At 36.8% G+C, this 22,060-nt stretch overlaps 1 protein-coding gene and 1 long non-coding RNA gene across 3 annotated transcripts in view; one reads left to right on the forward strand and one right to left on the reverse strand.

Moving 5' to 3' along the window:
* Positions 1-599: 599 nt before the first annotated feature.
* On the reverse strand, positions 600-1,023 carry LOC129748747 (uncharacterized). Its single transcript, XR_008737805.1, has 2 exons — positions 894-1,023; positions 600-829 (listed from the first exon to the last, which is right to left on the reverse strand). It is a non-coding gene; the product is annotated as an uncharacterized LOC129748747 (long non-coding RNA).
* An 18,573-nt stretch (positions 1,024-19,596) lies between these two features.
* Positions 19,597-22,060, forward strand: part of LOC129744813 (uncharacterized) — a 37,643-nt gene continuing 35,179 nt past the window's right edge. The window contains exons 1-2 of one of the 2 annotated variants that reach the window (XM_055737525.1): positions 19,597-19,830; positions 19,902-20,025. The gene's annotated coding sequence lies outside the window, so the exon portion shown is untranslated. The remainder of the gene's footprint in view (positions 19,831-19,901; positions 20,026-22,060) is intronic. The other variant, XR_008737004.1, reaches the window with a different exon arrangement.

Genomic DNA, 22,060 nt, shown 5'->3' on the forward strand with positions numbered 1-22,060 from the left:
CAGAAAAGTGTACAACTGAAAACATTTTAAAAAATGTTTTTTTTTTATTCCTTTACTGGCGTTCGTTTAGGTTCGGTTGAAGACGTTTTATCAATATACCTTATCAATAATATCATGGTTTTTTTCAGGAGATTTGATAGAATTCTTACGGTTCATCATCCTAAACATTTTTAAATGCCATCAAATATTCATACCATCTATGAACAAATGAAAAATCAAAGGTAGAATATGCGGCAGTAAAATTTGAATAATTTTGATCGAACAGGTTTATATTGAAGAGGTATGCTCCGGATTCAGATCTCGCCTGCAGAGAGTAGTTGAGAACGAAAGTGAATATGTCGAGTTATTGTTTCTTTATATATTTATCTACGTGCCTGATTGAATAAAAAGGTTTTTAAATCATGTTAACACTAAGAAAAGTGTTTCTGAACTTTGATGACAGATTTTCGCATATTTTTATGGGTCATACTGTATATTAGAAGAAGATTGACTATATGAAAATGAATGTTAGTTAAAATAACGAATTGATTCCGTGCTTTACGACTAAACGGCCGAAATCTCAGGACAATTTCTCGAACAACCAAACAAAAGTAAGATAGTTGTCTTGTGTGTGAGTTTCTTCCAAGATTGGAGGGATGTCGGGAATATGCCTAGTACATAATTCAAAACGCCTTAAAGTCGGCAAAGAAAGTAGGGCACTGTTCTATTCACTTTTCAACAGGTATTTTACACTCATGAGCAAACCTCCCGGGGACAACAATTTGGATACTCTTTCGTTGAATCGATCTTGGATATATGACAATTCGGTCTCGCACCTATCACACCACATCTGCAAATTAAAAGTTTTATTTAATCCAAAATAACCAACTATGTAAATTGTCCAACTAACTCACCCATAAAGTGAAAACGTGTAATCATCAGAACAAATATACTGCTCACATTTTTCATTATTGAAACGCTTTGAATCTTTCGGCAAGTGGATTCCATAGCTGGCCTCGTAGCACTCACCCGGATAATCTAAAATATCAACACAAAGATTATTATTTTTATAGCCATTTTTGATTTGTTTTGGATCATAACGACACATTCCTGGGCTTGTTGCGTTTCGCCGTGCAAATGCATAACCGCTGCATAGACCCGATAAGCAACTAACGATAAAAACTAACGTCAAAATCAAAAATTTCATTATTGCTTCCGAACACTACTACGACCAAATTCAACTGATTACGATTCGCTTCGATCGCTCAAGTTCAACTAATATGTTGTTGAATATGTTTCACCCAAGTGATAACTGGATTACATATGCATTGGATGGCGTAATCTGAAGACTTGAAGAGATTTGTGAAATTCAGAATCGTTGATTCAGAGTGGGTAGGGATGAATCATCCCATAGGATGAAAATCCCGTACAAAAAAATTGATCCAGAATTCGGCGGTTAAAAATGCAAATGTGGATTATTTTATGTGGAACAGACAAGTCGTTTGCAAATGTCCGATCGCAGCAAGCCATGCTCGAGAACGGTCGTGTTTTTTCAGCCGTCGCGTTTTTTCCCGTTTGCTTTTTCGTGAATTGAAAATACTGTTATTTTTTTCTATTTTGGGACTTCTTTTGCGATCGATACATTTCAAAATTTGAAAACATCAAATTCTTAACAAAGACGAATTCTAATAAATTTTTGCAACCAAGTTTTACGTTCATAGGACTCCAGTACTTGATTTAAAAATATGAAACAGAAAAATAATCGAGAAATATTGAAAAAAAGTGATCAATCTTACCCCGTTTTACGGTACCAACTTTAAATCCAACATGGCGGTACTTTATTTACAAACAATCATAACGGTTTTAAGGTTTCAGAAATCGTAACACTTCAACAGTGGGACTACTCCTGAAAAAACTTGGAAAATTTTGTATTTTGTTTTTAATTCAAATTCTCGAAATCACTATTAATCAATTCAATTAATCACCATTTTGTTTGAAATTCTGTCCGACTTACTTAGATCAATTATAAAAACGCAAGGTTTCGTGAATAGTACTATTTAATGACTAATGATCGAAGAAGCTTCACCGTGTAACTCTATGCAGGCAATTTGTTTACATTTTTTTGGTATTTGGTTTAGGTTCTCAACTTGAGAATGAATATCAAGTATTCGAAATATTTTCGATGGTTTTTCGTAAAGTTCGTGTTCTGCGTAGCATTATCGTGGACTTTCCTAGTGATCTGCATTTACCTAAAGTGGAGCAGCTGCTCACAGTTAAGTTTCAAATAAAGAAAAATGCCAAATCGATCTGACTACACGCTAACTTTTGGCTACCCCTTAAAGGCGTAAAATTGACCCGTTATTGAGAACCTCCACGATCTGTCAAATAACGGGTCATTTTTTCGGGTCAATATTACCCCTTATTTCAAAAAGCTCGAATCCGCTTCGAAGGGGTAGATTTAGATGTTACATTGAATGCGTTATTATTTGTCCGGTGATATGGAAAATTGTAAGTATTTTATAGTATATTTATTTTGCTTCCTTTGTGAGATTTTAATTATTCATGTTATTATTTCAGAACAGCACAGTTCCGGACGAGAACGGTAAAAATTTGTAAGCCGATGACTGAAACCGGAAACATGGATGTTGGATAGTAAATACTAAATGGTGAAAAAATTTATTAATTGTAATTTTTGAATAAACAAAATGGAACATGATATTTTGTGGTGATTTATTTCTCAGTAAACATATTTTTCATAAGCAGCTCCTGAAATTTCCACCATACGAAAGCATCTTAAATAAGGGGTAATTTTCATCCGGTATGAGCCTTTGAAATAAGGGGTAATTTTGACCCGCTACAAGCGTTATGAGGCTGGGTACCCCTTAAAGGGTACAGCAACTTTATCCTTAAAAAGGAGTTCTCCCAGTCTTATTGAATAACGGGTCAAAAGTATTCGTTAAGGGGTAGCCAAAAGTTAGCGTGTAATTGATTTCTAAAACAGGTTCCCCCGTAATGAGAATTTATGCCAACAATGGTGGGAGGCTGTAGCTCTTTTCTCGCATGGATTTGAACATGTCGCTATCAAAAATGTTCGGATGTATTTTGCATCCTGTGATTATAAGCCTGGTAGATTCTGCGGAGGACATTGAAATCTCTAGCAGTTCCGAAAGTTTCATCAGGGACTGAAAACAGTCAATCGCAGAGGAGCTACACGAAACCATACAGCCAAATCATCAAGCTAGTGGTGAAGGACCCCTTCAAAAGACTTGCAGGAGAACATACTGTGCCTAAACAAAAATTCAGAAGAATCCGCAAACTCCACCAGAGAATGGTAGAGTATAGTCATCATATTATTTTTTTGTGAAATTGAATTGTGATTATTGTGAAATATGATGTCTCTATGACGATGTAGTTCTAGTTTGAAGAAATAGGTTTTATAATTTTTTTTAATGGATTGTAACATATTTTTAAATATCAAAAAATCGTTTTTGAAGCGTTTTTTTAATAATGACATTCTTAGTTTAATAGTTAGTTGAGTTAAATATGGTAGCCATTATTAGTTAAATAATTGATTGATGGTCAATATAATTAAACAGGATTTGCTGTGCTACCATTGTGGTAATCATCATCGATATTTCACAAATTTATCTATACATCATACTACTACTTTACCTCAAAGCTTAAATCTCTGAATATTTTTTCTGAATACAGCAACAACATTTCTGATGTTGAGAATGTTCAATCAGAATATTTTAAAAAGGTTATTCCGAGACTGAAACAGAAACTTATGAATAGCCGGTTGAAGTTCAATCGACTTAGACAGAAGCATTATCATCTTAACCCTCCAAAGCCGTTCGGGTCAATATGACCCGAAGCGCACATTTCAAACATCTTTATCATCATTCCAATATACTGATGAACTGGTAGTTTTGACAGACCAAGTATGTTCTATGAAAATAATGATCAAATTAACGCCAAAAAACTAAAATTTGAGTTTTTAAAATCGGTTCATTGAGAAATGAAATACAGCTAAGCAAAGCCAAAACTGCATGTCGTTTTTTTAAAGTAAGACTTTTTTCTACCGGAAGATCTGTCATAGCGGTAAAAACTTCCATTGGACCCCAACATATCTATACATTGTCGGATAGATGGATTTTTGACAATTTCAAACATCAATGAAATAATTAAATACAGAAAAGCTGTCAGAAGTTATGAGTATTTTAAAAATAAAAATTTTTTTTCGGACTTTTAACTTTCTGAACCAGTTTCTGAAACCTGGTAATACATATCGACTTTATTTTGAAATGTTGAGTAATTAGAATAAATTACCTACACAATGAATATAATATCATTAAAATCGGTTAACACTTACAGCCAGGAGAACGAAATCAAATTACAACGCATATTTCCCCGAAACGGATATTTAGCCAACGGCTTTGGAAGGTTAAGCGTGTAAGACGGGGTAGCTCAAAACAATAATCGACAAGCTCAAAAAGAGGAATCTACTCACAGCTTGTTTAAGAGGGGGGTAGGGTCAAACACTTTCAAAAAATTTTATCCGATTTTTTTCAAATTTGGAACATATTTTCTACATATAAAATACCAGACCCCACCGTTTTTCTTTTTTGTATTTTTTACTTTGGGGAGATTTTACAGGTGAAAAATGGCGGATTTTTTTGTGAAAAATCGTAGTTTTGACTTCAAACAGACACAGAAATTTTATAAAAAAAAATTTAAGTTAAATAAAAACGTTGGTGTCCAGAAAAACATCTATTAAAAATATTTTGCTCTGATTTTTTTACTTCAGATGATTCTGTGCTGAGATACAGTGTCCACCGCAAATCCTGTTTTCTAAAAGGCATCCTCGAAAGTGCTCCGTCACCGGCTCATTTTTCAATATTTTTCTTCAAAAAAAATATTAAATGTTCTTTTAACAATGCTTTGTATAATGCAAAAAATTTGAATACATTTGTTTGAACGATAGCTCTAGAAAAAAATCGTGAAAATTGTGTTTTTTTTATACCCGTTAGACCCTACCCCCCCTTAAGGATACCATACGTACACTTTTAAGAGTACATGTACTCTTTTTCGATCGAGCTTCTTTTTGTGAAATTTTACCAAATGTACTTTTTTTGTTGAAAGTCATTTGATCATAAAAACCAACGTATTCCTTACATTTATGTAGTTTATTCACATCTTATGCCAAAACTACGAAAGGAAGACAGCTTACAACAAATAACTTTAAACATCTATTTTTCATTAACCTACATTTTTGGTCGTGATAAAGTGAGCGCGATTTTGACTAGCGAACGGTAGACAATGTGCAACTCGAGACCCCATACACCCAACCTTCGGGTAGTGGTCATATCACCTCATGTCTGCAACTCCGATTCTCTACCTCCCCGTGGTGCTAGCTGGGGTGCGAGCAACCTTGGCGGAGATCGGGTACCCAACCCCGGTGGATTCTTTGGTCGCATGCAAACTGAGTTAGGGGGCTTCGTACGCGTCTGTTCTCCGGCGGCGTGCGGAGTGCAACAACGTCCTGGTGGTGTTCGGGACCCAAAGCAGCAACATTACGACGGTCCTCCTGCGAGATAGTGGGGTTAGCTGCGGGCCTTGCGAGCCCGTGACTACAAAAAACATAAGCAACGAACAACAAATTTAGGATGGAAATCGGCAAAGACCCACGCGACGAAAAGGGACTAGCGATTGGAAACTTGGAACATGGAACTGGAATCTCTAAATTTTGTGGGCAGTACCCACATGCTTTCCAACGAATTGAAGAGCCGCAAATCCGACATCGTAGCGCTGCAGGAGGTCTGCTGGAAGGGCTCCACGGAACGAACGTACCCAGATGGTCGAGCCATCTACCAGAGCTGCGGCAACACACACGAGCTTGGAACAGCTTTTATAGTGATGGGAAAGATGCAAAAGCGCGTGATCGGGTGGTGGCCGATCAACTCACGAATGTGCCGGTTGAGAATCAAGGGCCGGTTCTTCAACATCAGCAGCGCAGCTGGAGCGTGAATACGACGGCCGACGTCCAGCACCGCCTCCCACACAAGTACACCTGGAGATCACCAAACGCAATCACAGATCGACAACGTTTTGATCGAAAGCCGGCACTTCTCGGACATCATCGACGTCAGATCCTGTCGAGGCGCCAACATCGAGACAGACCACTATCTGGTGATGGTGAAGATGCGCCCAAAACTCTCCGTAGTGAACAACACACGAAACCGGCGCCCGCCTCGGTTTTTTTTTTTTTTTTTTTTTTAAATATGTCTTTATTTGTATCAAATCATCATTACACTTATATTACATTATTGCATTAAACTAGGTGTTCAGCTCAATAATGAACTGTTCATAGCCCTATAGTTAACTAGATTATAAAAATTTATTTATAAGATTTAAGTTTGCTGAGCGCAATCAAGTTTTTAATGTAGGAGAACATCCTGTAATAGCAAAAATATTTTATACTTAAAACTAAACACTATCCTAAAATTAAACTAAACATAAAGAGAACGAATCTCTGCGATGGAAGACTGCATCGATTTGCCTCTGAAGTTGGAGATAATTTTGTTGGCCATCTCTCCGATCGATTCAATGCCCGCAATCCGATGAAGATCTTCGGTGCTGTGCCAAGGTGGAAGCCGCAAAATCATTTTCAGAACTTTGTTCTGAATCCTCTGGATGGCTTTCTTCCTCGTCGCGCAGCAGCTAGACCAAATCGGAACTGCATACATTATCGCTGGTCGGAAAACTTGTTTGTAGATGAGCATCTTATTTCGCAGACACAACCGGGATTTCCTGTTGATGAGAGAATAAAGAGATTTAGTGTATTTATTACATTTAGATTGAATATCTTCAATGTGATTCTTAAAAGAAAGATTCCGATCAAGTGTGAGTCCCAAGTACTTCACGTGATCAGACCATTCTAGAGAAACCCCATTAAAAGTTATGGAATGATTTTCATTAGGTTTTAAAAAATTTGCTCTTGGCTTATGGGGAAATAAAATAAGTTGAGTTTTGGAAGCGTTAGGAGAAATTTTCCACATTTTCAAGTAATTCAAAAAGGAATTTAAATTTTGTTGCAATCTACTGCGTACCACCCGTAAATTTCGACCTTTGGCTGAAAGCAAAGTATCGTCAGCAAATAATCTTCTACCTTTTCCTTCTGGGACATCAGGAAGATCAGAAGTAAAAATATTGTATAAAATAGGCCCAAGTATACTACCCTGAGGGACACCAGCTCTAATGGGTATCCTTTCAGAGCATGAATTTTGATAGCTTACTTGCAAAGTTCGGCTAGTCAAATAATTTTGAATAATTTTGGTGAGATATACAGGAAAATCAAATCGAGCTAATTTAGCTACTAAACCTTTGTGCCAAACACTGTCAAAAGCTTTTTCAATATCAAGAAGAGCAACACCAGTTGAATAACCCTCAGATTTGCTAGCGTTAATCATATTAGTTACACTCAAAAGTTGATGTGTAGTAGAATGTCCATGACGAAAACCAAATTGTTCATCAGGGAAAATAGAATTCTGATTAATGTGAATCATCATTCTATTCAAAATAACTCTCTCAAATAGTTTACTTAAAGAAGGAAGCAAACTAATTGGTCGATAACTTGAAGGCTCTGAAGCACTTTTTCCAGGTTTCAAAATTGGAGTTACTTTGGCATTTTTCCATTTATTGGGAAAATAAGCCAAGTGAAAACATTTGTTGAAGATTTTAACTAAAAAATTTAAAGTGCTTTCAGGCAACTTTTTAATAAGAATATAGAAAATCCCATCTTCGCCCGGGGCTTTCATATTTTTAAATTTTTTGAAAATCAATTTAAGTTCATCAATATTTGTCTCACAAGAACTTTCAAACACAATTTGCTTAGAAATAATATCATCAAATTCTAGGGAAATTTGAGCATCAATTGGACTTACAACGTTTAAATTAAAATCATGAGCAGACTCAAATTGTTGGGCTAATTTTTGAGCTTTTTCTGAATTAGTTAAAAGAAGTTTATCCCCATCTTTCAAAGTAGGAATTGGCTTCTGGGGCTTTTTTAGAATTTTAGTTAATTTCCAAAATGGCTTTGAGTAGGGTTTTATGTCCTCTACTGCTTTAGCAAAATTTTCATTACGAATGAAATTTAAACGACGTTTGATCTCTTTTTGAAGGTCGCAATAAATTAATTTCAAATAAGGATCCCTAGTTCGTTGAAATTGGCGTCGACGAATGTTTTTCAGTCGTATCAAAAACTGAAGATCATCATCAATTAAAGGTTGATTAAATTTATGTTTAACTTTAGGTATTGAAGCGGCTCTAGCATTGACTATTGAAGTTGTCAAATTTTCTACAGCCAAATCAATATCTTCTATTGAATTCAATGGAACGTTTACATCTAAATTACGTTCAATAAAATTCATATATCGCTCCCAGTTAGCCTTTTGAAAATTAAAAGTTGATTTTAAAGGGTTTTCAATGGGACTTTGGGATAAAGAAAAAGTTACTGGAAGGTGGTCTGAATCGAGGTCCGCATGAGTAACTAATTGACTACAATGCTCGCCTAAATCCGTTAGAACCAAATCAATTGTGGAGGGATTTCTAATTGAAGAAAAACAAGTATGCCCATTAGGATATTCAACAGTATAATAACCTGCAGAGCAGTCATTAAACAAAATATTCCCATTTGAATTTGATGAAATATTATTCCAAGATCGGTGTTTTGCATTAAAGTCACCAATAATAAAAAATTTAGATTTATTTCTGGTGAGTTTTTGTAAATCTCCCTTCAAAAAATTTTTCTGTTCACCGCTACATTGAAAAGGCAAATATGCGGCAACAATTATAATTTTCCCCATAGAAGTTTCTAATTCAATTCCAATTGTTTCTAAGACTTTTGTATTGAAAGAAGGAAGAAGTCTAAATTTGAGACGACTATTGATGACAATAGCTACACCCCCACCTTGTCGATCAAGTCGATCATTTCTTAAAATTTTAAAGAAAGCATTGCTTTTCAAGTTATTGTCTGGCTTTAAAAAAGTTTCAGTGATGGCAGCAATATGTATGTTTTGAGTTTTCAAAAATAAAAAGAACTCGTCTTGGTTAGCCAGCAAAGATCTAGCGTTCCAATTCATAATATTTAAACATCTATTTGGATCCATGAGGGAATCGTAAAGTCATAATAATTTTGTTAGCATAATTAAAAGAAGTTTGGAAAGCTTCAAACATTGAATTTGCTTTCAACATAAGTTGCATCATTTCCATTAAATTTTGATGCAAAAATTTTAATTTTTCCTCAGTAATCTCACCCAAATCAACAAAATTGTTAGAATCAGAAGAGGAAGGAGAAGAAAAAGTATTTGAATTTCGGGGATTTTCCCAAGCCTTCGCATGAACGTTGAGACTTGGTTTTTTCCCATTTTTATTAGTTAAACCTGAAGAGGGAAACCCATTTTCAACCACCTCTGAGAACGATAAACAACGAGTCTGGGGCGCAGAATCAGCCCAGGTAACATTAAAATCACTTCGGGTATTACCCAGCCGTGATTCCAATGTAGGCCGAGGCTGACTGCGAACAGGCATGTTGTTTGCCGGTCTGACGTGTGTAGACGAAAAAGAGGAAGGAGGAGAAGAAACTTTTCTGGAAACTTTGGGGTTTTTCCTAGAAGCAACAATTTTTGCCCTAACGGGACAATCTAGAGAATTCGAGGAATGATTACCTGCGCAATTCGCACACTTAAAAAATTCTGTTTTTGGCTTATCACCACCAAAAAGGCATTTAGATTTTTCATGATCGAATGAGCCGCAAAACATGCATCTGGCATTCATTCTACAATTTTTAGTGCCATGACAAAAAGCTTGACAACGACGACATTGCGTAATATTTTGTAAAAAATTGGTATGGGATTTACGAAAAGGTTCAAATTTGACTCGACAATGAAACATAAGACGAGCCTTTTCCAAAATTTTCAAATTATTGACCTGATCCTTTTTAAAATGGATCAAATAAAGTTCAGGAGCAAAACCAACACTACTGGTATTATTCGTGTTGGTTCTTTTCCTCATTTGAATTACTTGAATTGGAGAAAAACCTAACAAAGAATTTAATTCATTTGTGATCTCATCCGGTGTCTGATCGCCGGTGAGACCACGAAGTACAACTTTAAAAGGACGATCACCTCTAGTGTCGTACGTAAAAAATTGGTGTTTTTTATTATTCAAATAATTTAAAATTTTTTGAAAATCATTAAAAGATTCCGCCAATATACGAGCAGTTCCCCTTCGACCGATTTGAAAAGAAATCTTCACATCCTTGACGGAAGTGACGATTTCTTTTCGAAAGGCATTGAAGTCAGGAATCGTGACCGTTATTGGTGGAATCTTTTCGTTTTTAAGAGTATAAGAAGAAGAAGAAGGTTTCTTAGTACTCTTATCAGAATTAAATATGAATATTTCCTCATCACCAATGTTATGAAGGACATCGAATGAATTGGAAATTTCAACTTTTTTGGCAGATGGCCCTGGATTAGGTTCAGCAATCCGTTTTCTTCCGACCCTTGAGCCGGCCGAAGACTTCCCCATGCTGGAAAGAAAAGAGAAAATATGAATAAAAGAAAATGAAAATAATTTTAGCACTGAAAAGTGCTGATTGAAATACAGGTAAGGAAAAAATAAATAATGTAAAATGTTCCTGCAGGTACACAGCAACGATACGATGCTCCGGCGTACGTGTTGACGGCTCAACGGTACAGATGGAAGTGAGGGCGCCCGCCTCGGTTAAATATCGCACGACTGAAGCAACCTGAGGTCGCAGCAGACTACGCGCAATCGGTCGAAGCAGCGCTGGGATACCATCAAGACAGCCATCAACAGTGCTGTGGAGAACGTCATCGGTTGAACTCGACGGAACGACTGGGTCGACGATGAGTGTAGGAGGGTGATGGACGAAGAGAATGCCGCGCGGGCGGCAGTAGTGCAAAGAGGCACCCGTCGAAATGTGGAAAATTACCAACAGCAGAAGAGGCAGCGAGTCCGAATTTTCCAGGAGAAAAAACGCCGCCTGGAGGAGGAGGAGCTCGTGGAGCTGGAGCAGCTGCATCGTTCCCAAGAAACACGAAAGTTCTATCAGAAACTCAACGCATCCCGCAAAGGCTTCGTGCCGCAAGCCGAAATGTGCCGGGATAAGGACGGGGGCATCCTGACGGACAATCGTGAGGTGATCAAAAGGTGGAAGCAGCACTTCGATGAACACCTGAACGGCGCACATGCAGGAGAGGTAAAGCCAACGAGGTAAAGGAGCCACTCCCAACGATGAGTGAAGTTAAGGAAGCCATTCGTCAGCTGAATAGAAACAAGTCGGCTGGGAAGGATGGCATCGCAGCTGAACTCATCAAAATGGGCCCGAACAAGTTGGCCGATTGCCTATACCGATTCATAGTCCGGATCTGGGACATAGAACAGCTACCGGAGGGGTGGAAGGAGGGGGTAATATGCCCTATTTACAAGAAGGGCGACAAATTGGACTGTGAGAACTACCGAGCGATCACTGTCCTTAATGCCGCCTAGAAAGTGTTGTCCCGAATCCTACTCCGCCGCCTAACGCCACAAGCAAACAGATTCGTGGGAAGTCATCATGGGAAGGCTTCATGGAGGGACGGTCAACGGCGGACCAGATATTCACATTACGGCAAATCCTCAAGACCAAGTGGAGCGTGATCTGGCGAACGTGGGGTGCCCGATAAATTGGAGAACGGTTGCCATGGACCGAGTGAATTTTAGGAATTATGTTCGTCAAGTTATGTCGTGAGACGGAATACTATGTAAATAAAATTTAAAAAAGTGAGCGCGATAAGCGCCTTTGAGTATGCAAACAGTAATCAATGTGAACACAATGCAGGTATTATGCTTAAATGCGCACAAATCTCAAATAATGTTTGTAAAGGAAATGTTAACGTCAAAAAACACACTCCTAAAGAAATGGATTATGATGTTTTGGTGGTTTGTCAGTATAATATCTAAATACTGCTATCTGTTCGAACAATCCAGCTTTTTCATAACCTCAGCAAATTGGTAGTCCGAGATACCTAGTAGGTAGGTGCTTCCACAGATAATACGAAATATGTAGGTACATCCTTTTCCTTCTGTTTTGCATACCATCCGGGCGCAAAGCTCGATGATTATATGGATTATATCAACATAAAGGCTGGGAGAACGCGGGAGCTCAGAAACCGGAGTTCGGATGAGCGGGGTTCCACTGTATATCAACTTTTTGGGTAAATGATCTCAATGTACTCTTTTTGGTGTTGGGGGATATCGTACCCCAAAGCTAGTGGCGAATTATTGTTGGAAGTAAGTTTAAAGTTTCTATTTTTTACTTTGACTCAATAACAAGTTTGTTTTTATTTAAACAGAGGATTTCACGAAATACAGAGCTGCTAAATAAACTTTATCATCCAGACGTACCCATTTTTATTGTTAAGGTTTTTATCGCGTTATGATGATTATAATATTTTAATGGCATTGCGGTGTAGCACCGATGTGAGGATCGAAGCAAGCCTTGGTCGAGTGCGGTCGTGTTTTTTTCGCTCGTACATTTTTTTCCGTTTAAGTTTCCGGGAAAAATTAAAATTTAGTTATTAATTGATCGTTGAAATGAAAGCTTGTTTACTCGGTAGATTTTCGTCTGGGCGCAGAAATTAGCAGGAAATTTTATTTCAAATCCACGGTCGGGCTCGAGGTGTCGATCAAAGCGGTTCGTTTGTTTCCAAGAGCTCGTGTTCTGATTGGAAAATTATTGAATAATATTCGAAATCGTGAAATTCGTGTTCGGGAAGTGTTCGGAAAAGTATTTTTTATCCATAAACAACAAATTTGTAGCTGTTTGTGTTGACAGAATGAAGAAATTAGATCTTGGAGAAATTTCACAAGCCGGAATCTTTTTTCCCTTTTGTGCCGTCAGCTAGCTAGCCGGATTGCTATGATGGGATGTATTTGCTATTTTACGGTGTTAGGCACCCAAAGCTCCCAAAGCCTAATGTTGTGTTTCTATTTAATGTATTTCCAATTCATTTATTGCGAAAGAACGGTCACAAGTTTTAAATTAATTGAAGGGCCACATTTTCTGAGTGTTGGGAAGAAAGACGTGTTTTTCCAAGTTCTTAATTTTCATTCATTGCAAAAGTGAAATTTTAATACATAGATATCAAGAGTTAACATAATCAAGCCAGTGAAAAGGACCCGAAATAAACGAAGAAGTAATGTGTGTCGGTGGGTTCTCCAGAGGCATCAGGCGCGGCCAACCGCTCCGAGGGTGCAGTCAGTCAAACGGCATTATTCAAACGGGGGAAAGTGGTCTCTTCTCAGCAGAATTTAGTCTAGTGGTACATCCGTTTGAAATCCCAAATCTAAGTATTCGCTTTAATTTTAACTTCTTCGTCTAAAATGAACACAAATAACTTGCACAAGATCTTTTGTCATCTCAATTCTTTATTCTAATTATTACAGCGATAAGTATAATGTTAGTAGGTATCGTAATTTACTAATTCCTTAACAGCATTTAATGTATCAATATTCCATGTATACTTTCCCAAATGACATAAATTCATATTTAGGTCTTTCCATATTTAAATATTATATGAAGCGTTAGGGATCTCCACGCTTCATTCCACCCCTGTATCCTGTATCTTTCGCGGTTTTCATCACATGGTTGGCCTGGCCGTAGTAATACCTGCAATGCATAGGAATATGTTACAGGTATTACGCTGAAAAGAAAAATGATAGACGCAAGTCTCCCATTTTCCAGGATGCCTACATGTTTTGGCCATGTTGATAGAAGAAGAAGAAGAAGAAGGCATTGCGGTGTAGCACCGATGTGGTCTAGCGGATAGGCTGGCACGAGTCTGGTTTTGGTATGCCAGGCGTAGTGGGTTCGATTCCCAGCATCGGCAAGAAAACTTTTGGGTTCAAATCCCATAAGTGGCCGACAGGTAAGTGTTTTCTCTTATAACTGACTAGAGTAACGGACTTATTTTGGAGCGGGTACATATTTTGGACCACCTTGTAGCTTTTTGCCAATATTTCTCTCATAAATCATATTAATACCAAATTTTTATTAAGTCATTGTTTTTTTATGCTTCATGAAAAATTAATGAATGTTTGGTCTAAAAGTTTCAACCATTTAGGATTGCCAGTAAAATAAGTGCATTCAGGAATGATTTTCGAGGAAAAATACTTGGGTAGGTAGAAGAAACGAAATATAAAACCCGTCTGAAGGAGGGTTTGGAATAAAAACGTAAACAAATCGGCAAATACCTATGCAACGAATTTTTTTTGTAACAGTTGAAATATCTCAGTTAATATAAGAACAATTTTATCAAATAACATATTCAATTATAGCTATATATATTTCAAAACTATGGAAAAGGTGGTTGAAATGTGTAAATTTGACAAGCGATAAAGTACTAAAAATATAGTTTTTCAGCCCCTGTAGATATGCAATTGAAAAAAAGCTGTTGGAATTACTCCAACGATAAATTTTATCCTAGAATAAAGTTAGTATCAAACTTAAAACTGAATTTTTGTGAAAAAAAAATCTGGCTTTTAGATGGCTAAAAAGATAGCACAAATCTCGCACATTTTTATCATGATGTCAGACTTTCTCAACTTATCATTGGGTCGCCTGAAGGAGATTTGCGTTCTGAAAGTTGAGCCTAAAGATAAGCCAACTGGCCAGTATTGAACACTGCAAGATTTCAGTGTGCTGTCAGAATTTTCATAACATTTAGTGTGTTCTATATAACAGGAATTTTACTGTTTTTTAATCTTATCGAACAAACAAAACTTGACTAGTCTATAACAATAAGAAAAGACAAAATTATCTGAATATTTCGCATAATTGTGCATCAATCGCTATCGAAATATAGCAAAATTTAGAAAAAAAAAATTATTTAGTTTAAGGGTGGTCCAAAATAGGTCCAAAGGGTGGTCCAAAATAAAAACCTGGTGGTCCAAAGTACTGACCACAGTAATGATTGAAGAAACGTGTTTTTAGGATTAAATCTTGTTACATTGCAACAAACGACGATATGTTTCGATAGAAAAAGCCTTGATCTTCGTTATGAACGAATAAAGCTGTCGAAAATTGTAACATATGCTTTTTTATTCCAGAAAATTGCATAGCCACTTCCCAAAGCGGTCCAAAATAGGTCCGTTACCCTATATTATAAGAATGTTCAATCAGTTGGCAGCTGGCCAGGTATATACACGAGTGCAAAATACCTTTCGTAGATTCATAACACTGAGAATGTGATGAATTTTATACGGTTGCGAAACTGATTGTCTCGTTCTCCAAATAAGACTTACACATACACAAAACACTTCCATTACATAACAGTTCACACGAAGCAATGGTGTCGGGTATGTGATGATTTGCATTGAAGATAAGCCGAACTCATGATCTAAAGAATGCAACACGCATACGTTTGCGAAACTGCGGTGAATCCGTGCACCCATGGTGGATTATCTATATACATACATACATACATAATATTTTAATGGCATCGCGGCGAGATGAGATTCTAAGGTACAAATTTTTAAGACATCGCTAAGAATATAGCTGGATAGATAAAGCTAGTGCGCTCTGTTAGAAGAAGTGAAAAGCTGTTGAAGAATGTAAGCGGAGGGCATTTTCTGTAGGAAGCTCAAAACGCCGAGAACAAAGGTTACAAAAATCCACACAAATACACTGATGTAGGCATGAGATGAAGGATATGCAGAAAATAAGTCAAATTTAATTAAAATTATAATAAAATAAAAGTTTGTTATATGATTTTAATCGCCGTAATTTGTATGATTATAATTTTAATGGCATGCGCGGCGGAATGAAAACTAGAGAGAATTTATTTTACAGAAATTTGAAAGAAAGGTGGATAGACAGGCATTAGTGCGCCAATAGGAGAAAGCTTGATAGGTGTTGAAATTTTAGGCTAGAGGGCATGTTGATGAAAAGCTCCCATGAATTGCTCCCGCCTTTGCTCTTCACTAGCTTACTATACATGAGAAACTCAGAAAGAGAATTCCCATGTATAGCGAGCCCAGTGGTTTGAGAGCGTGTTTTCACGCACACTTCAAACGAGCAAAAACGTAGCAACCCATGGGCCTAACTGAGCTTTCCTTATGCGAGAACAGTTCTATCGACGTTGCCATCTTTTCAGATTCGCTGCGAATAGTTGCTACTTGTCGATTTTTTCGCATTTCACATTTTATCTATTCCGCGTTTCTTACTTTTTGGCCAAGTGTCTATTTTTGAACCGTATTTTCTTATTGTATTTTTTCTTTTTGCCAATGATTGTTTGTTATATGATTTTAATCGCCGTAATTTGTATGATTATAATTTTAATGGCATGCGCGGCGGAATGAAAACTAGAGAGAATTTATTTCATCAACATGCCCTCTAGCCTAAAATTTCAACACCTATCAAGCTTTCTCCTATTGGCGCACTAATGCCTGTCTATCCACCTTTCTTTCAAATTTCTGTAAAATAAATTCTCTCTAGTTTTCATTCCGCCGCGCATGCCATTAAAATTATAATCATACAAATTACGGCGATTAAAATCATATAACAAACAATCATTGGCAAAAAGAAAAAATACAATAAGAAAATACGGTTCAAAAATAGACACTTGGCCAAAAAGTAAGAAACGCGGAATAGATAAAATGTGAAATGCGAAAAAATCGACAAGTAGCAACTATTCGCAGCGAATCTGAAAAGATGGCAACGTCGATAGAACTGTTCTCGCATAAGGAAAGCTCAGTTAGGCCCATGGGTTGCTACGTTTTTGCTCGTTTGAAGTGTGCGTGAAAACACGCTCTCAAACCACTGGGCTCGCTATACATGGGAATTCTCTTTCTGAGTTTCTCATGTATAGTAAGCTAGTGAAGAGCAAAGGCGGGAGCAATTCATGGGAGCTTTTCATCAACATGCCCTCTAGCCTAAAATTTCAACACCTATCAAGCTTTCTCCTATTGGCGCACTAATGCCTGTCTATCCACCTTTCTTTCAAATTTCTGTAAAATAAATTCTCTCTAGTTTTCATTCCGCCGCGCATGCCATTAAAATTATAATTAATAAAATAAAAGTGGTTCGGCAACACTGGAGATAAATTGATCTATTCTTGTGAGCGACAGACGTGTCTAAGTGAATCTCTATATTGAGATTCGTAAAATCACGACAATGGCGTGGTTGGTAGAAACCACAGAGGAAATAAGCACTAATAGCGCAGATATTTAAGGCTGCTGCTGATTGTTTTGATTTGGCCTTCTGGTGGAATAAGACGAAATTGGCATTAGAAGCGCAGATTTTCAAAGCTGCTGCTGCTGATTGTTTTGATTTGGCCTTCCGGTGGAATAAGACGGAATTGGCGTTAAAAGCGCAGGCTTTCAAGGGTGCTGCTGCTGATTGTTTTGATTTTTCCTTCCGGTGGAATAAGACGGTATTGTTCTGTTATGTTTTTTATGATTTGGCTTTCCGGCGGAAAAAGGCGGAATGGATTTGGAAGCGCAGATTTTCAGGCAGCTTCTGCTGATTTTTTATTTTGATTTATCCTTTCGGTGGATAAAGACGGAATGGCTTTAGAAGCGCAGATTTTCAGGACTGTTACGGCTGATTGTTTGTTATGATTTGGCCATCTGGTGAAAAAGACGGAATTGGCTTAGGAAATGCAGATTTTTAAGGCGGCTGCTTTTTTGTTTTAATTTGGCTACCCTGTGGAAAAAGACGGAATGGATTTTGAAGCGTAGATTTTCGGGCAGCTTTTGCTGATTGTTTGTTTTGATTGGGCCTTTCGGTGGAAAAAGGTGGAATTGGCTTTGGAAGCGCAAATTTTTAAGGCTGCTGTTATTGATTGGCTGCTTCAATTTGGCCTTCTGGTGGAAAAAAACGGAGATGGGAAAAGTAGTACAGATTTTGAAGGCTGCTGTTGCTGATTGTTTGTTTTGATTTAACTTTCTGGTGGAAACAAAACAAAGTCAGTCATTGATCTATTCTTGTGAGCGATAGACGTGTCTAAGTGAATCTCTGAATTGAGATTCGTAAATCACGACAATGGTCTTAACTAATCAAGCTGAAAGGTATAATATCTAAGACCCATAATTGAATATCTCTCTAATCGACCGATAACTATAACTTTCTGTAAGAAAGGCAAAACGTTCCCGTGGCTAAAAACGTCATGTTGCGAATTGAAAGCATTTTTTTAAAATCTCGTTCAGCAAGACTGAATCGAATCCCTTGAATTTTACCAATTTACTTGAGGAAATGTAAAAATTTTTAACATTTAATGATGAAAAATGCTTTATTTTATTACTCAAATAAAATACTGACGTTCAGAGAGCAGCCGGTAAGTAACAATCAAAGATATTCCGCATTTCAAGAGTATGAGATTTGTATGGCCCGGTTCACTCTGGCTCAACGAAAAAAAAACATTTTTTTGAGCATCAGCCATATTCGTTGGGTAAAGCGCCTATAAGTAGGCTCCTACTTTTAGAAAAAAAATGCCCAGTCAAATGATAGTGCATGGCAATTTTTTAAACATTTTGCTTCGACCAAAGTGAACTGGGTGCAAACATATTGCTATTAAAATTCAGTTTCGGCTTACTGTGTAATCATTAATCGACCAGCTAAAGCATAGCCTCGACGGCTTTATAAGAGTCTAAATGTGATTTTAAAATGAACAAATGAGATATCTAATGAAATGGTATCAATGGGCAGGGTTGTAAACTTGGAACTCTATTTTCCCGAAATCAAGTTTCTGGCGTTCAGTTCGGTCTGGTTGAATCCCGACCAATTAATGTTCACATGGTACCGGATAAGTACATTTTTTGTTGTTTTGATGAGTGAAAAATAACGTTATGTACCAATATCTTAAGCCTAGTCCACACTAGGAGACGGTTCGTCTCGAGACGGTCTCAGCGTCTCCCATTTTCTTCGGGAGACACTGAGACCGTCTCAGGTTTCCAACAACAACAACAGACAACTAAGTTCGTCTCAAAACAAAAATCGCAGTTCATGTTGCCTAGTGTGGACTAGGCTTTAGCCAATATCTCAGCCCGTATATAGTATGTATATACAATCCAATAAATTGCCCCTGAAAGTATGCAATAGATATTGTTCGATGATCAGAACACAACCTAAATCTTTGTGAAAGGTTATAAATGAAGAGACTATTCCAAATTAAAATTATCCATTTATGGTTATGACCATATTTTTTTACAAGCAAACATGTTTATTACAAGCCTGGGGAATAGCCTTATTCTTTTCAAAAACCTCAAGTAACCCCTACGATTTTCGAGTTTTGATGTTTCCCTCAACTTATGTACTCAAATCTCATGAATCCAACAAATTTATTCTTCTGAATATGTTAGATGTTCCATCTAATTTGGAATTTACAAATTCCTACCACTGTCCAAAACTGTCCATAGTATTTCACAACGATTAATTCTTTTAAATCTAATCCTAATCCAACAAGCCTCCAGTGCTGGTAACACTAAGCCTTATCAATAAAACCAGTGTAACCTTTGCCATCATAAAAAAGTAGTAATTAGAAAGTTTGCCGCAGCATCTCGTAAAGTTGCGCTTGTTCATAAAGAAAAAGATTCGTGCTGTCCCTCGCCACTACCTTTCGTGCAAATCAGTTTCGTTTGAATAGTGCTCGAAAGTAAACCGTTTCTATTTTGATATTACAATTACAATGAAGTTGGGGATACACATTTTGTATGCTTGCGGAGTTTTTCTTTTTCTATTTCCCCTTGCTCAAAGTTATGTGTGGATAAAACCAAATGCAACAAATTCAGGTAATTTAAAAAAAAACACGGTTTTTTAGAATTTTATCCACTAAATTTCGATATTTTTTAATTACATAAAGAATTCCCTGGTGAATGCTACGATTCTGGAACCAAAATAAACTTTAAACCAGGAGAAACTAGACAAAGGCCCCAGCTCTGTGAAAAAATGTCGTGTGGTAATGATTGCAGCATTGCATACACGGGGTAAGCGCACTGATCGTATACTTTAAGATTTTGAAATTGATGAAAGTCATGGATTGCACCGAGTGAAAATGAACAGGTCTCAATTTTTTTAAGACCTTTTTTACTGGGGTAAGGAGTATAAAACATGAACATTGATAGCAGAATATTCAAACGAAAATTAGTAGCTATAACTAAATGTTTGTTACAATACCAGATTTCATGTTTTCGTTTTTTACGGACAACATCTTCAAAATTATTGTTTTGATGCGAATAAGCACTGAAGGCATAAAACATCAATAACAGCAATTTTTTGTTTGGACTCAATTGATTTTTTCAACGTTTTCTTTAAAAAACAAATATACTCAAAAGATGGACAATGTTACTGCATACATTTAGGGGCAAAAACTGTAAACATTTCTCAATATTTTATGGCCTCAAAAACAAATGAAATTGTACCTTCATGCAATTCCCTAGGCCCTTACACTGTTCTTAACTTCTTTTTTTATACAAACTTAACCATTTGAGAGGGTTTTTAGCCATTTGTTCTATACAGGATTCCTCATAGAAAATGTCCGGTTTTTTAATATCCAAAAATTCTAATAGAATGGCCATAAAAATAACTCTTGAACTATACCTATACAAAGGAAGTTCAACTTTCATGTAAGACAACCCATTCACTTCTAAATGCTATCATTTTATCAAGAGAGGTGTTTGTTTGTGAGTCTTCGAAAATACAGATATTCTAAAACTTTAAAACTACATTTTAAGTAATTTAAAAAAATCTCCAACTACAATACAAATTTATCCTATTTGAAACTCAATTTAAGGGCTTTCAAACCTAGATAACAGTTTTCAGTTATTTTAACTTCAAACTTAGCTAATGATGATTATCTGCAAAAATTTCATGTTTATCAAAGTTACCCCGGTGATCAAAGTTCCCTCAGTTTACGTTATTTGAAGACAGTATACTGAACTCTCCAGTTCCTTAACACGTTTAAAATGTTTTGTATTCTCTGGGATAGCATTCGAATAAATAATCGAATCATAGCCGAGAAAAATTGCCCCGGGCCTCCCGATGGCTTAATCCGGCCCTGATATATTCCTAACAGGCGAGTAGTATTTTTTTTCATCCTAAATGTAGGCTCATCCATCCAAAAACCACGTGCTTGTGCCCCGTGCTACAAACAGTCAAAGGAAACACCCGCCAAACATTTCGCTATCAAATTTTCAATCATTAGCAGGCTGTGATTTGCTGTCCAGTAAACGTGAATTCTGTATGTTCGTTTCTAATGCTCGGCCCATATGGTGATGGTGAAAAACCCCGCCAAGGGAAAAAAGTCAGTTGAAAAAATGGGTGCCATGACTTTTGGTTCGTGGCAATAAAAAAGAAAGTTGTATGGGAGGGAAAACCCTTTTCTTAGGTGGGAGGGGCTCAGAACTATTACTAAAACCTTACCCTGATCCAAAAACATCACTGTACCAAATTTTAGGCTGATCGGATAAGCGGTGTGAATTCGTTTAACCTTCCCATGCCGTTCGGGTCAATATGACCCGAAGCGCACATTTAAAATCTCTTTATCATCATTCCAATATACTGAAGAACTTGGAATTTTGACAGACCAAGTATGTTCTATGAAAATAATGATCAAATTAACGTCAAAAAATTGAAATTTGAGTTTTGAAAATCGGTTCATTGGGAAATGAAATACAGCTAAGCAAAGCAAAAATTGGATATCGTTTTTTTAAAGTTAGATTTTTTCTACCGGAAGATCTGAGATAGCGGTCAAAACTATCATTGGACCCCAACATATCTATACACTGTCGGATAGATGGATTCTTGACGATTTCAAACATCAATGAAACACTTAAATACAGAAAAGCTGTCAAAAGTTATGAGCATTTTAAAAATAAAATTGATTTTTCGGACTTTTTACTTTCTGAACCAGTTTCTGATAACTTGGTAATACATATCGACTTTATTTTAAAATTTTGAGTATTAAGAACAAATTACCTACACAATGAGTATAATATTATCAAAATCGGTTAACATTTACAG

The sequence above is a fragment of the Uranotaenia lowii genome, chromosome 2 (assembly GCF_029784155.1).
Source record: "Uranotaenia lowii strain MFRU-FL chromosome 2, ASM2978415v1, whole genome shotgun sequence".
NCBI classification, from domain to species: Eukaryota; Metazoa; Arthropoda; class Insecta; order Diptera; family Culicidae; genus Uranotaenia; species Uranotaenia lowii.